Source organism: Myotis brandtii, unplaced genomic scaffold (genome assembly GCF_000412655.1).
Source record: "Myotis brandtii unplaced genomic scaffold, ASM41265v1 scaffold125, whole genome shotgun sequence".
Classification (NCBI taxonomy): Eukaryota; Metazoa; Chordata; class Mammalia; order Chiroptera; family Vespertilionidae; genus Myotis; species Myotis brandtii.
The window spans coordinates 13,069,588-13,083,720 of NW_005354385.1; the positions used below are offsets into that span (position 1 = coordinate 13,069,588).

Genomic DNA, 14,133 nt, shown 5'->3' on the forward strand with positions numbered 1-14,133 from the left:
TTCCACTTGGTTATCCAATTTCCCATCCCAAGTACTCCATTCCAGGAAACAGATTGTTTGGGTTTAAATCTAGCGTGAATGTCTTCATAGCTAGAATTCCAGAGCCTCTTTGCTGTGTGTTGTATCATCTAATGGGTAGCTTCTCAGTTGCCAATAAATCACACCCTACCTCCTCAAAGTTTCTTATTTCAAAAACGTTTGATAAAGGTTTGGGCAAAAATTAAGGTATTCTAAATATAGATTATTCTTAGCTTATCTCCATAGTAGGCATACCATGCTAGTCACAACCACGTCCTTCATATCTTAGACTTTTATAGGATTTTCTGCTGTAACTGAGGCATTTAACCAAGTTCATAGTCACTGCAGGACTGGAGCAAATAGGAGTGTTAAGCTTGTTTCTAGAGTCTCTTTACTTTGCTAAAGGGGATGGTCTTGGTCACCAAACTAATGTAACAATTTAGTTCTTGTAGAACTCTGCTCTGATTTAGCACTATAAGGTTTTGTTTTTGTTTCCCCCGAGATCACTAAGTGTGCCCTCTTTCATTCCTTTCCATTTCTTTAAACCAACTGGGATTAGGTCAAGGCTGGGGCACTGGCAGTTCTTTTAGTGCTCTGTCAAGAATAAGATCAAATTCTGTGGATTCCTCTCATTCTATCTATTGGTCCAATCAACAATTGGGAAGCAGCGAATTTACTTCTAAACTGTACTTTTCTGGTTTCTCTCCAAATCCTGTATCCTCAAAAGAAAACACATGTACACAATGGTTTGGAAGACTTTCAACCTCCATGTCTAAGGATATTTTAAGAAGAGCTCAGTTTGAAAAAAGAGGGATAGGATAAACGACTTCCTAAAACTTACCTTTCTGTCAGTCTAAAGTATTTCAAGTCCTAACATGATACTAAAGTATGTGGGAGGTAGTGGTAGGATGGGTATAAATTGAGCAGATATTAAATAGTAAACTCATATCTATTTGTGGGCTATAGTTTCCATCTATATTTATGATTCCAAAAACAAAGATTTAATTTTTAAAACTAGTTTAATGACCTGGAATTGTTTTTGAACAGCTGGAAATCTTTTGCAGTAACATCAAAGGTTATTACTCCTTCATGGCAAGAGATCAGGGGGTTTGTGTCTTTTGGCTTGATGTTAAGTCAAACATTTTTTTTTTTTCAGAACATGCGCGCACACACACACAGTATTTAAAAAAATAAATATTTTTTTTTCTGAATTCAAGGACTATAAAAAAGCTTTAAATGCCCCCATAAGGGAGCTCAAACCCAACAATGCAAGCATCTGATTTTATGTTTCTTCCTCAAAAAGATGAGAAGGACACAGGGGAAAGTTTGCCTATTTTTATCCATGAAACAAGGTCACAAACTATATTATGCCACTTAAATCAAATTCCTATCTTTTAAAACGTTTCTATGTAATATATTGGGTCTTATTTTTGCTACAGTTCAAGAATGACATGGGTTCTATAACTATTATTTTCGTAGTTTATTATAAGACTGAATTTTTGGTTGCCATTTCTGAAATTAATACAACTACTAGAGCACTAGCATTCTGATTTAAAAATCTGACTACATTAGAAGAAAATTAACCTTTTCAAAAAGCCACTGTTCTAAGGAATACTTTGAATCAAATGAGCTTTAAATGTTGTAACTGCATTTAGACTTTTTAGAGGAATTGCAACTCTCCTGTGATCTATTTTTTTGAAGGAGAAGAAAGAGTCAAGTAAAATATAGGAAAAGTAACTATGAAAATTAAAAAGGAGATCCTAAATAAAACTAATTTTCTTTAACTGAAATGGCTTTTATAGTAACATTAGGTTCAGAAGTCAAAGTAGAAACTGACTTTATTATAAGTAGTTTTGATATTTTCAAAGCAAAATATCAGGTTCTAATAATATCCAGTAAATTGCATGTTTTCTGTTGGAATTCTCCATGATACACTTATTTATTCATTTATTTCACTTTTGACAGGCACTTACAATGTGCTAAACAGAAACTCTGAGGGTGGGGCTGGGGAGCTGGTGCAGAGAAGTACCAGGTCTATTGCATACAAAAGATGGTTAAAATATTAAGCACTTCAAATAATGCTAAACATTTGGATGAAGTGAGAGTGCACAGGTTTTCAGTCTACAAATTCAAATATGCAATATATTTTTTTATTTTTAATTTTCTCTCAATTGCTTTAATTTGGTATCCAGGTCCTGACCCCACCAGTTTGTAAATAGCTTCACTTCTGGAATTCTGGGGTTCCTTCTTACTTTGGGGTCAGGTTGAGGTGCTGGGGCCTGTTATGGATTGAATTGTTTCCCCTAAAAAGATGTGTTGGAGTCCTTAACCACTGTATCTCAGAATGTGACCTTACTTACACATAGGGTCATTGCAGACATGATTAGTTAAGATGAGGTTATAATGGAGTGAGATGCACCCTCAATCCAATGTGACTGGTGTTCTAGAAGGAAAGGAGAGAGACACACAGGGGCAAGACAGGCATTGATGATGGGGGCAGAGATTGGCGTGATACATCTGCAAACCAAGGAACTCCAAGAAGTGCCGGTGCCTGGTGGAAGAGGCAAAGAGTGACCCTTCTCTATAGGTTTCAGAGGAAGCATGGCCCTGCTGACACCTTGATTTTAGACTTCCAGTATTCAGAAATGTGAGACAATAGCTGTTCCTTTTTCTAGGTCACCCAGTTTGTGGTTCTTTGTTAGGGAAGTCCTAGGAAATGAAAACAGGGCCTAATACCATGCAAGGTGTCAGGATGGGATGGCAGGGCCTCTAGTCTCTGGTCTTCTGGTCCTTTAGATAAATGCTGAGCTAGCCACCGTTCCTTATTCACAACCATCCACCCCACCTCACCCCAGATGAAGGGGTCCCTGCTGTTTGTACACCATTCTTGGGATTCAGGTGCTTTTTAGGAGGCAGAAACCTCTGAAACTTCACCTGGTACATCAAGCAGCCACCACTAAGGCCTTGACAAATCCTGGGGCTTCCTTGGAGGAGTAAGGCTTCTTCACTATCTCCTAGCCCCATCCTCCTGCTTGCTGTCTAGGTAACTCTGTTTCTTCTCTCAAAACTTGTGTTCCCTTGACCTTTTCCTCAAGTCTTGTGAATTCTCCTAAGGGGTTGGGCTTTTGGAAAACATCAGGGAGAGTCTTTCTCTGTCTGCACCCTGCCCCACCCTTCCCACCATGAAACCACAAACAATGGAGGAGAGCCTGATACATGTAGACTGGGGATGAAAAAAGTGAAAAGTGTAAGTAGGGAAGGCCTATACAATAAACTATCAAACTATTACTCAGCCACAAAATGATGAACAAGGCCACATTAAGTTATCCAGTGAGGTTTCTAAACTATTGCCCAGTCTCGTTATGTCCTAATAGTAAATTAAATTTAGCACATTGGAGCTGAACTAAGAAATCAAGGGAGCAGTCTTTAATGCAATGTTTCAGTGATGGAGAACCATTAATGGGTCTCCCCAAGATGGCATTTTAGGATATTTTTTGCATGAATAATTGACTGATTCAACCATATACATTGCAGATCACCAGATGACAGTTACATTGGTTTTTAAGATAGACAAAGTAACCAAACACAACAAATTAAGAACAAGTTATCTTGGCATTCATAAATCAATGATTCCAAACCTGGCTCAGAATCATTGTGGCTCTTTTAAAAAATACATGCCCAGACTTCTTCCCTGGACATTGCCATATGGAATAAAGGCAGGGCATATGTAGTTTCTAATATTTCCTGGGTAATTCTGACCAATTTTGGGGAAGTACTAAACTAAAAGATGAAATTAATTCAATTATCTGAACAATGATTATAATATATGCAAATGAACACATATATTTAGTATTAGTTGGATACTGTCTTCTATCATCTGCATAACCTTTGCTCTAGCAGAAATAGTTCAATATCCTTATTTTGAAATCCACAATTAGTACTTAAAAGAAATTCATTGGCTTCTTGGACAAAAATCTTTACTACTGTCTTATCTGGCTGGTAGGAAGATTTCTTGCCATTTGATAAGAAATCTTATTACCCCAGGCCTTTGAGTGCCTATGGAGACTTCAGTTGACATCATCTAGTCCTCTTAATTTAATACTATTAGCATTTCTAAAACTAATCATCAAAGTATTCTAAATTAATTATGCTATTTGCTAATAAAGATGTCTAATTGTCAATGGAAGGATGTCTTTAAAATACCTGCTTCAATACAAGAGTCTTATCGGCTTCAGCAAGTATGTGAATGCGCGTGCCCATGCAGTAAGGTGCACCTCACACTCCTTTTCACATTCCTGGCTCAGATGTACCAATCATGAACAATAACATACCAATACAATGACAAATCTAGGCAAGATGGGGAAATTGCTTACCTGTATGTGTCTAGTAAGTTCAGAACAGACAGTTGAGCTGGTGGATTTAGGAAACATAAAACAAAGTCTATCCAGGTGGGAAAGTTTCCTGGATAATTCAGTTAAGATAAAAAAAAATACATACTGAGAAGCACCTAACCAAAAGACACTGTCTAGTTGATTGCAGAACAAGAAAGACTGTTTATTGAGGGACTTAAGGCAGGGCCCAGCCCAGAAAGGCTGAGTGCTGGTGGAAACGGCTTCCAGGAAAGAAAGGAAGGAATGCTAACCAATCCAACTTCCTGGAACTTATCACTTCTCCAGAAGTTGTGGTATTTAGAATTGCTTGTGTAAGAAGTTATAAAAACCTGGCAGGCTGGTACCTGTTTAGCTGCTGACATATGTTGCCCATGCAGTTTGTAGGCTGGTTCTGTGTGTGTTCGTTCAGGGCGGCCAGGTTAGCTACACAGCCCTGATGCTAGCAAAACAAAGTAGAGTTTGGAAAAAAATTCAACTCTGACCTCAGTACCACCTCCTTTTCTCTCAATTTCTGACCACGGGTGCTGCAACTTCCGTTTGGAGGCAGATGCTGGCTTCTGGGATGACATCAGCTTGGTGCTTTGAAGTGCTTTGTTTGTCTCTTCTCATATGGCTGTTTTTTCCACACAAGTTTCCTAGCTATGGAGCTTCTTTGCTTTAGTTTCCTTTCCTATTTTGACCTAAATCTGTGTCCTTTGTTCTTCACTGGTACTCAGAAACTCAGCATCCTGCTACTCTGATGTGATTCAGGTGTAAATGTACAGCGTTTGAGAGGAGGAGTGAAGATCTCTACAGCAAATGCTCCCAAAAGGTATTTCTGAGAAGGTGGCTTACTGAGTACTTATCACACAGATCCTGCCCATCTCCATGTGAATAATTTAGTGAGTATTGGTTTCTTGCTTGGTTTGGGGCATATCTGAATGTTTCCATTTTGTTTAGTAGGTGTTTAGTAATAGATTTATTCTAAAATTATTTCCTAAATGTAATGAAAACAATAACAGTTTATTTTTAGCAAATCAGTGCCACTCATCAATTTTACCCTATAATTTGTAAATATGAGGCTGGTAGAAATTGTGAAGCAGGTTAACCGAATTGTGTAGGTGGTGCACTGACAACCCTAGAGTATACCATTTATACAGTTGTCTGTGGAATGGCAAAGTGACTCACCTTCCTACTTGGAAAATTTAATCTCAAAGGAAGCGTTTTCCAAAATTAGATTCATGCATGGGGGGAAAATCCTATGGAAATCAGAGAAGCTGGTCACCATTAAAAAATACAGTATTGGTAAATTTATTTTTTCACATGAGAGCTATAAGTTGTTGTTTTAAAATGTTTTTATTGACTTTAGAAAGAGAAGAAGGGAGAGGGATAAAGAGCTGTGAGAGAAACATCAATCAGCTGCCTCCTGCATGCCCCCTTACTGGGAATTTAGCCCACAATAAAGGCATGTGCCCTGACTGGGGATCAAACTGGTGACCTCTTGGTTCACGGGTTGATGCTCAACCACTGACCCATACCACCCAGGTGAGAGCTGGCAGTTTTACATGATCCTCCATTTGAACATATTTCACATCTCTTTAAATGGTACTTCCATATCTTGCTATGCCAGCAACCTGGGAATTGTCTTTGACAGGTCTGTTTCTTTTGCTCCCATGGTTAACCTATTACCAAATGTGGTTGCTTCAACCTCCAAAGTACATTTGAGTCTGTCAGGTTTTATTTCCATTGCTGCTACTTTTTGCCTAGACCTAACCCCTACCTGACCCTCCTGCTTTTACACTTGTCCCCTTCCCAACCAATTCTGTATAGAGCAGCCAACATGATCTTTTGCATGTGAATTTCTATTTTCATCAAATGTGTACATGTGCATAAAGTGTCATAATTCTATAATTCTTATAACTACTCAGAAATAACAAAGAGCCGTCTCCTCCCCACCCTCCATTCTCAGTCCCCAGCAGTAACAACTTTCACCCCTTTTACTTGTTCCCTAGGTATTTCTCTATATTTCTAAATTGCATGTTTATGCTGTTTTTGCTTGATTTTTCTGTTTTAGATATTATCTTCTGATGTTCTCTTTACCATAGAAGATAAGCATTTCGCTCTCTCAAACACCCCTCCCCTTCTTAGTCCCACGTCATCTTCCTAATAGAATTATATCATAATTTTGAGTTAGATCGAAATTCAGTTTGTACTGTTCTGAATATGAGTTTTAGGGACAGCTGAGTCATATGGAATACTATTCTTATATTTCCTTCCTGTTTGACTTCTAATTTCCCCTTTTAATAATTGTCTGTTTTTTAGTTTGCCTCTCTCAATCTCTCTCTCTCTCTCTCTCTCTCTCTCTCCCTCTCTCTCTCTCTCTCTCTCCCTCTCTCTCTCTCTCCCCCCTCTATATATATGTATATATATATGTGTATATATATGTGTATATATATATATTCACTATTCCATCCTTAATTCTCCATGAAAGTAGAGACCTCGAGTATTAATACATGTTCATGTTCCAGTACAGTCTGGTGACTATCGAGCCTGCGACACAGCTGTTCAGGGGTTTTATTTTACCATCATCCTGAGGATTTCTATTGCTTTTCTTTTGTATTAGATCCCTGGTGTCTTAGATCCAGTGACTAGCATGCTTTTGTTCTATCTTTATGTTTGATTGAGTGAATTAATTCTAGGTCGAAATAATTATGTAGTAATTACTCCACTGTCTCTAGCTCCTAGTATTAATATTGAGCAATCCAATGGTATTTTGGTTCTGGATCCTTTGTATGTGACACTCCCTCATTTTTATCTCATGAGTCCCTTTTTAGGACCAGCATGTCTCAGTGTGGGTTTCTTCCTGTTTCTTGTGAGGTCCTTTTTCTGCTATTTCTTTATTTTGGCTTCTGACTCTCCCATTAGAGACGTTCTTCAACAATCTATGATCTCTGCTTTTCATTCCGATTTAAATGAGCTGCTGGAAGCTTTGTGGGGAGGATTTGTCAATAAATTGGCAAACTGAGACCCATGGGTCAATCTGACCCACTGCTTGTTTTTGTCTGTCACTAAGGATCATTTTTATATTGTTAAATGTTTAAGAAAATCACAATAATAATAAAAATATTTTGTGACATGTGAAACTTTATATTTTTATTCTAATTAGCTTACTGCAGAAAAAAGAGAATCCTAGTATCTGGAATTCCTGTATGGAAAAAAAATGATTTCACATTCCCCTCCAGGGTCTTGTATTCTTCACTAAGAGCAGTTCTTACTGTTTCATAGCTCTAATCCCAACTAGCTGAGATTGCCACACCATCACAACCAGTTGAGGCATCATATCTTCAAGCCTACTTCCATCTAAATGACTTGAAAAGAAAATGGTGACAGGGTTGCTCTAGATTAAAAAGAATAACAGTAGGCCCAAAGTGTTATTGTATTGTATCAAGATGTGCAAGTCCCAGATGGTCCTGTGGGATGTTTTGTACCAGAGAGGTAGGATGGGAGGCAGAAACACAGCAGAGATTAATAGAAACATATGCATTTTCAGCATCTGATGTTATTTGAATTTCAAAAGTGTTGATCAGGTCCCATCACTCTACCTCTCAAATATTCCCATGGTTTCCCACCACATTTACCCCCAATCCAATCTCCAGGCCACCTCCTCTCCTGCTGGTTTACCCTTTGCTTGCTCTGCTCATCCCACATTGGCTCCCTGACTGAGCTCAGCTGGTTTCCTTCCCAGAGTCTTCAAATTTGTTCTTCCCTCTGCCTGGTACCCTGTTTCTAAGATCTTCAGATGACTTAATCCCTTACTTCATTCAGGCATCTGTTCCAATGTCACCTCCTCAAGGAGATCTTTCCTAACCACCCTGTCTAAAATAGTTTCCACTCATCACCTGCCACTCTGAACCCTTTTTTTTTCAGTGAGTTGTTTGTTTCATCTCAGACCCATTCCCCACCTCCCTCTACTCTCTCTGTACTGCAGAGACTGATCCTTACACATTACATCTCCCAGCCTCTTTGCCAATTGGCTTCCAGTTAAGTTTGTTTAGAGAGAGGGAAGGAAGAGAGGCAGAATCCAGGAGATTTCTCCACTTTTCTATCTTTTGGGTGGCATTATTGGAATTGACTGCATCTCATCTGGTTCCAGCATCTGCAAAGTGGTCTTGGGCCCTGGGCTTCAATAACAGGACTTCTTCCCTTCATTCTTTAGCCTGAGGGGCAATTGCAAATCTCTGGAGTGTCTCATTGTCACCTGTTGCCCTTTAAGAGTTTCTGACATCATTGCAACTAATTCCTCAGATTAAATTCTGGACTTCTGTTCATTGGACTACTGTTTTTCTGACAGGATCTTCACTGATATATCCTGCTTTATGTTTTCCCTGGCCTGTATCGCTGGCTGTTATATTATTTTGGGTTAGTTGTTTATTTTCTATCTCCCCCATTAGAATATGACTCCCATGAGGCCCACATACTTGAGGACTCTATAGAGCAGTGGTTCTCAACCTTCCTAATGCTGCGACCCTTTAATACAGTTCCTCATGTTGTGGTGACCCCCAACCATAAAATTATCTTCGTTGCTACTTCATAACTGTAATTTTGCTACTGTTATGAATCGTAATGTAAATATCTGATATGCAGGATGTATTTTCATTGTTACAAATTGAACATAATTAAAGCATAGTGATTAATCACAAAAACAATATGTAATTATATATGTGTTTTCTGATGGTCTTAGGGGACCCCTGTGAAAGGGTTGTTCGACCCCCAAAGGGGTCGCCACCCACAGGTTGAGAACCGCTGCTATAGAGCAAGAATTTAAACCTGCTGAAAAATAGAAGACCATATATTTCCATTCCTCATCATTTATCAGAGAGCTGGAAAGAAGATTCATGCCTGAGTTTCTCCTGGAGAGCAGGGGGAAGGAAGCAGGCACATTGAGAAAGGTGGTGCCTGGGTCAGGTGCTACACTGAAAGCTCTCATTGTTCTTAGAAGTTCTCTTTTATGTTTCTGGCTTCAGTGGGAGACATATCCAAGTTCCAGCTCCAGGAACCAATTGAGAATAATGGGAACTAGGCCTGTGAAGGGGAAGAAGACCAGTGGGAGGTTGGTGAGCACACTAGAAGATGGAACCAGTGGACTGGCAGGGGGAGGAGGAGGTGGAACTTTCCACTAAGCTGAGCAAGTAGGAACTCACATATTAAAACAACAATCACTAACGAATGTATGACACCTAGTTTGTGTCCTGTCCTAAGCATTTTGCATTATTAAATCTAATATGAATCTATGTGAATAACAATGTATAAAACTGTATTAAACCACATATTTGAAAATACCAAAATTAACTGCATGTTATATATGTTTTTAAAAGTTGGGCAATTTAATTTGTTCTTGAAGACTGGTTTACTTTTTAACAGAACGAATCAGTGATATTAATAAATAAACCAGTAAATATCAATCCCAGACACACACCAGCATGTAGAATGAGAAAGGATAACTGCTTTGCTAAACATAAAAATGACAGATGGAAATGAAGGATGACTTCTTGTCTCCTCACAGAGGGCTGTGCACCAGTGATATGTGGGCCTCTCTTCTACTTCCTAATATTTTTAGTAGTTGCTTTCATTTCCAAAGGTTATTTAGTAATATGGGTCTTAATTCCCAACTAGGTAGAATCGCTTGGGTATATTTATTATTCATTCTAATTTTATTGGATTATGATTACAGAATGTGGCCTGTAAAATCTCTCCTTTAAAATTTTTGCTGAGGACATTTTTTATGTGGCCATAATATGACTCATTGTGTAAATATGCAATGGGCATGTAGGAAGAAAAAGAGTATGTCCATATGAAGTACCTCTACTTATATTATTAGGAGTTTGTTTATTATATTTTTGACTCCCTTTTTCGTACTTAATTCTTCTTCTTCTTACTTTTCAGCCCACTTCTAAAACAGGTATTTTTAAATCTCCCACTATATTTTATTTTGCACTTCTAAAGATTTTTTCCAAGAGAATTTAATGACTAATCTTAGTCATTTTGTAATTTTGTCTTTGTGTATCCCCCACCCAACTTTATACATTTCCTCTTCCTAAGGTCATAAAATGTGTCTTTTGTTTAGTTTGCTCTCTTTTCACTCTGGATTAGTTATATGTGGGTCTTAAATACTTTTAAAAATATTTGTTTAATTGATGTTTGCACTGAAAGTGTAGAAATATGCAAATATGAAAATGGAATGCAGAATCTTTAAAACACCAGTACAGCAGCTTTACAAATTATTTTAGGAAGAGCTATGGAAATATGAATAGATAAGGAAAACTATTTTTTGGAACTATAAAGAATCAGTAAAGCAGAATTTTAGCATTAAGTCATAGTATTGAAAACGATGAAAGTACCAACAACACAATAAAAATGGATGAAGGATATAAACTCAGTTCACAGAGACAGAAATACAAAGCCTTTTCTCAAACATTATGAGGGATACTCAACCTCACTCATAGTAATAGAGATTGATATTAAACTGATAGGAATTTCTGATTCTGGCCAAGACAGAGTAAAGGAACCAGATATAACCTTCTTCCTTAGAAGAATAGAAAGCTGAACAAAATATGTGAGGCAATGGTTTTTAGATATTGTACAAGTGCAGCCCAGGGTTGTAATCCCTGAGAAAAAGAAGCAACAACAAAAAAGAGACTAGTAAGTGCTCTAGCTTACTTTGCCTGGAGACAGTTTCCAGTCTTCAGCACATAATGAGGGAGCCCAACAGAGCTGGGCTATCTTACTCAGAAGAGGAGAGAGCTTAGAGTTCAGGGAGGCCCAATGCTAGAAACTGTGGGGCAGATACTAGAAAGGAGGGACTGGATCAGAGAAAAGGCTCTGGAGATCTGAAGGGGGTTCCCTTGAGTCTTTCACTGATTGCTAATCTACTCATGAATGAGATTAAACTACCTGCAGCTGGGTTAAATACCACTGGACATCAGTAAGCAGACAAATTCCAGGATCTCACCCAAGGCTGGGGTAGTCTGTGTTTACATCAGCCAGAGTGGGAAGATCTGATGCTTGGTCATTGGGTAGAATCTTAAGAAGTAGTTCTAAATTGGTTCTAGACTACAGTCTGATGTGGACCTATTTTAGCAGTTTAAAAGCAAGCCTTGCAGTAAAACAACTTATTTCAAATTACTTAATTGTGCATAAAAACACAACACTATTTAAAAGAATAAAAGAAATCTGGCAAAAGCATAACATAAAATCATAATGTCCAAATATCTACCAGCATGTAAAAATATAAATAAATTCAATATGAACACAAAGACAGAAATGATAGAACTAACAGACAAGAATGGGAAACAGCTATCATAAATGTTTTCTATGTTTCAGAAAATAAAAATAGTATGAGAAGAGAAATGGAAGATAAAATAATGGTATTCATATATTTTCAAATAAATGAAAATTCAATGTTTGAAATAAAATATATTGGGAGAGGTTAATATCAAATTAGTAACTGTAGAATAAATGATCAATGAACTTGAAGACATAGCAATAGAAACTATCTGAAATGAAGAACACAGAGGAGAAAATGATGCAAAATATAATAGTAACAGTAATCTATAGGACATTGGTAAGTGTTCTAATGTACATTTAATTAGAGCTCTATAAAGGAATGTGAAGATATAAAAATTATTTTAGAGAAATACTGATCGAACACTTTCCAAATTTGAACTTAAACCCATAAATCAAAAAAGTTCAATAAATTGAACATGCAGAAAAACAGAACAAAGCATATCATAATCAAATTATTGAAAACCACTGACAAAAATATCTTAAGAGCAGAGAGAGAATAGACACTTTATGCACAAAGAACTGAGATAAGGATGCTAGAAGAATTCTTTACAGATGCTATGCAAACCAGAAGATGTAGAGAGATATCTTTATAATACTAAAGGAAAATGAATTTGTTAGTCTAGAATTTTTTAACGAGTCAAAAAAAGTTAAAAAAGAAGATTTAGACATATAAAACCTGAAGGAACTCATAACCAGCATATGTGTACTTCACAAAATATTTTTAAAAATTCATCAATTGACACAAAGGATAGGAGGAAGGAAATGAAAGCATAATGTTATAAGGTTCTTATACTATACATAGGTAAGATATACACAGGCTAAAAAAAATACTTAAACCTAGACTGTGATGAATTAAAGATATAAATTGCAAACCATAAGGCAACCACTGAAATAAAAAAACAGAGTTGCACCTAATAAGTCAGTAGTGGAGATAAAATGGGATAATAAAAAAAAATTGAGTTAACCTAAAAGAAGGTAGGAAATGGGATATAAAGAAATAGGAAAATAATAGATTTAAATTCAACCACATTGTTAATCACATGAAATATATATAGTCTAAATACCCCAAGTAAAATGCAGAAATTGTTAGGTTAGATAAAAATGTAGGATACAATGATGTGATATTTATAAGAAACACATAAATCTAAAGACAGGTTAAAAGTAAAGTTATTTGAAAGTTATGCCATGCAAACACTTATTGAGTAAAATAGCTGGAGCAGCTTTATTGACATCACACAAAGTAAAATTTAGAACAAGGATAATGAGGAAAGAGAAACTTTCTTAATGATCAACAAGTCAGTTTTTAAAATACATATATTTTTTATTGATTTTAGAGAGAGAAGAAGAGAAAGGGAGAGAGAGAGAGAGAGAGAGAGAGAGAGAGAGAGAGAGAGAGAGAGGCATTGATTGGCTGCCTCCGTAAGCACCCTGACTGGGGATCAAACCAAAAACCTGGTTATGTGCCCTGACCAGGAATTGAACTGGTGACCTTTGGGTGCATGGGATGACACTCAACCAACTGAACCACACCAACCAGGGCAACAAGTCAGTTTTTGAAGAGGACATAATTCTAAATGTGCATGCAACTAACAGTGTTTCAAAATATATGAAGCAAAAGCTTATAGTACTTAAAGGAGAAATAGATAAATACACAATCATAGGTAGGGATTTAACACTCTTTCAGTAACTAATAGAAAAAGTAGACAGAAAGTTAGAAATTGCATAGAACACTCAATAGTATCAATCGACTAGACCTAATTGACATAGAAAACTTCATCTAATAACAGAAGAATACATATTCTTTTCAAATGAATACAGAACACTTATCAGGATAGACCATATTCTGTGCTATAAAACAAGCCTCAATAAATATAAAAGGATTGAAATCATGCAGAGTATGTTTTCTAACAACAACAACAACAAAAAGGTTAAAAATTGATACAGGAAAGATATCTGAAAATCCTAAAGATGTAAAAATGAGTCAACACATTTCTGAATAATCCCTGGTTCAAGGAAGAAATTACAATGGTAAATTAGGAATATTTAAACTGAATGAAATTGAAAACATCATAAAACAAAATCTGTGAGGCAGCTAAAACAGTGCTTATTAGAAGGAAATATATACCATCAAGTGCACATATTAAAAAGGAGAAAAATCCTTTATTTTTTGGATAGAATAACTCTGTTTTTTACTAAGGTGAAAAGGAATTAAATATCTAATTCCATTTCCAGCTAGTCATTCAAAACTGGCTTCTCTCCCTCAAGCCTATATTTCTTTTTTTTTTTTTATTAAATCTTTATTGTTCCTCCATTTCCAAGTCATTCAAAACTGGCTTCTCTCCCTCAAGCCTATATTTCTTTTTTTTTTTTTATTAAATCTTTATTGTTCAGATTACAACAT

General features: G+C 36.7%; 1 long non-coding RNA gene across 2 annotated transcripts in view; it reads left to right on the top strand.

Moving 5' to 3' along the window:
- The first annotated feature begins 4,779 nt into the window (after window positions 1–4,779).
- Window positions 4,780–14,133, top strand: part of LOC106724937 — a 26,236-nt gene continuing 16,882 nt past the window's right edge. For both annotated transcript variants that reach the window (XR_001360762.1, XR_001360761.1), the window contains exons 1-2: window positions 4,780–5,220; window positions 9,413–9,577. This is a non-coding gene — a long non-coding RNA (uncharacterized LOC106724937). The remainder of the gene's footprint in view (window positions 5,221–9,412; window positions 9,578–14,133) is intronic.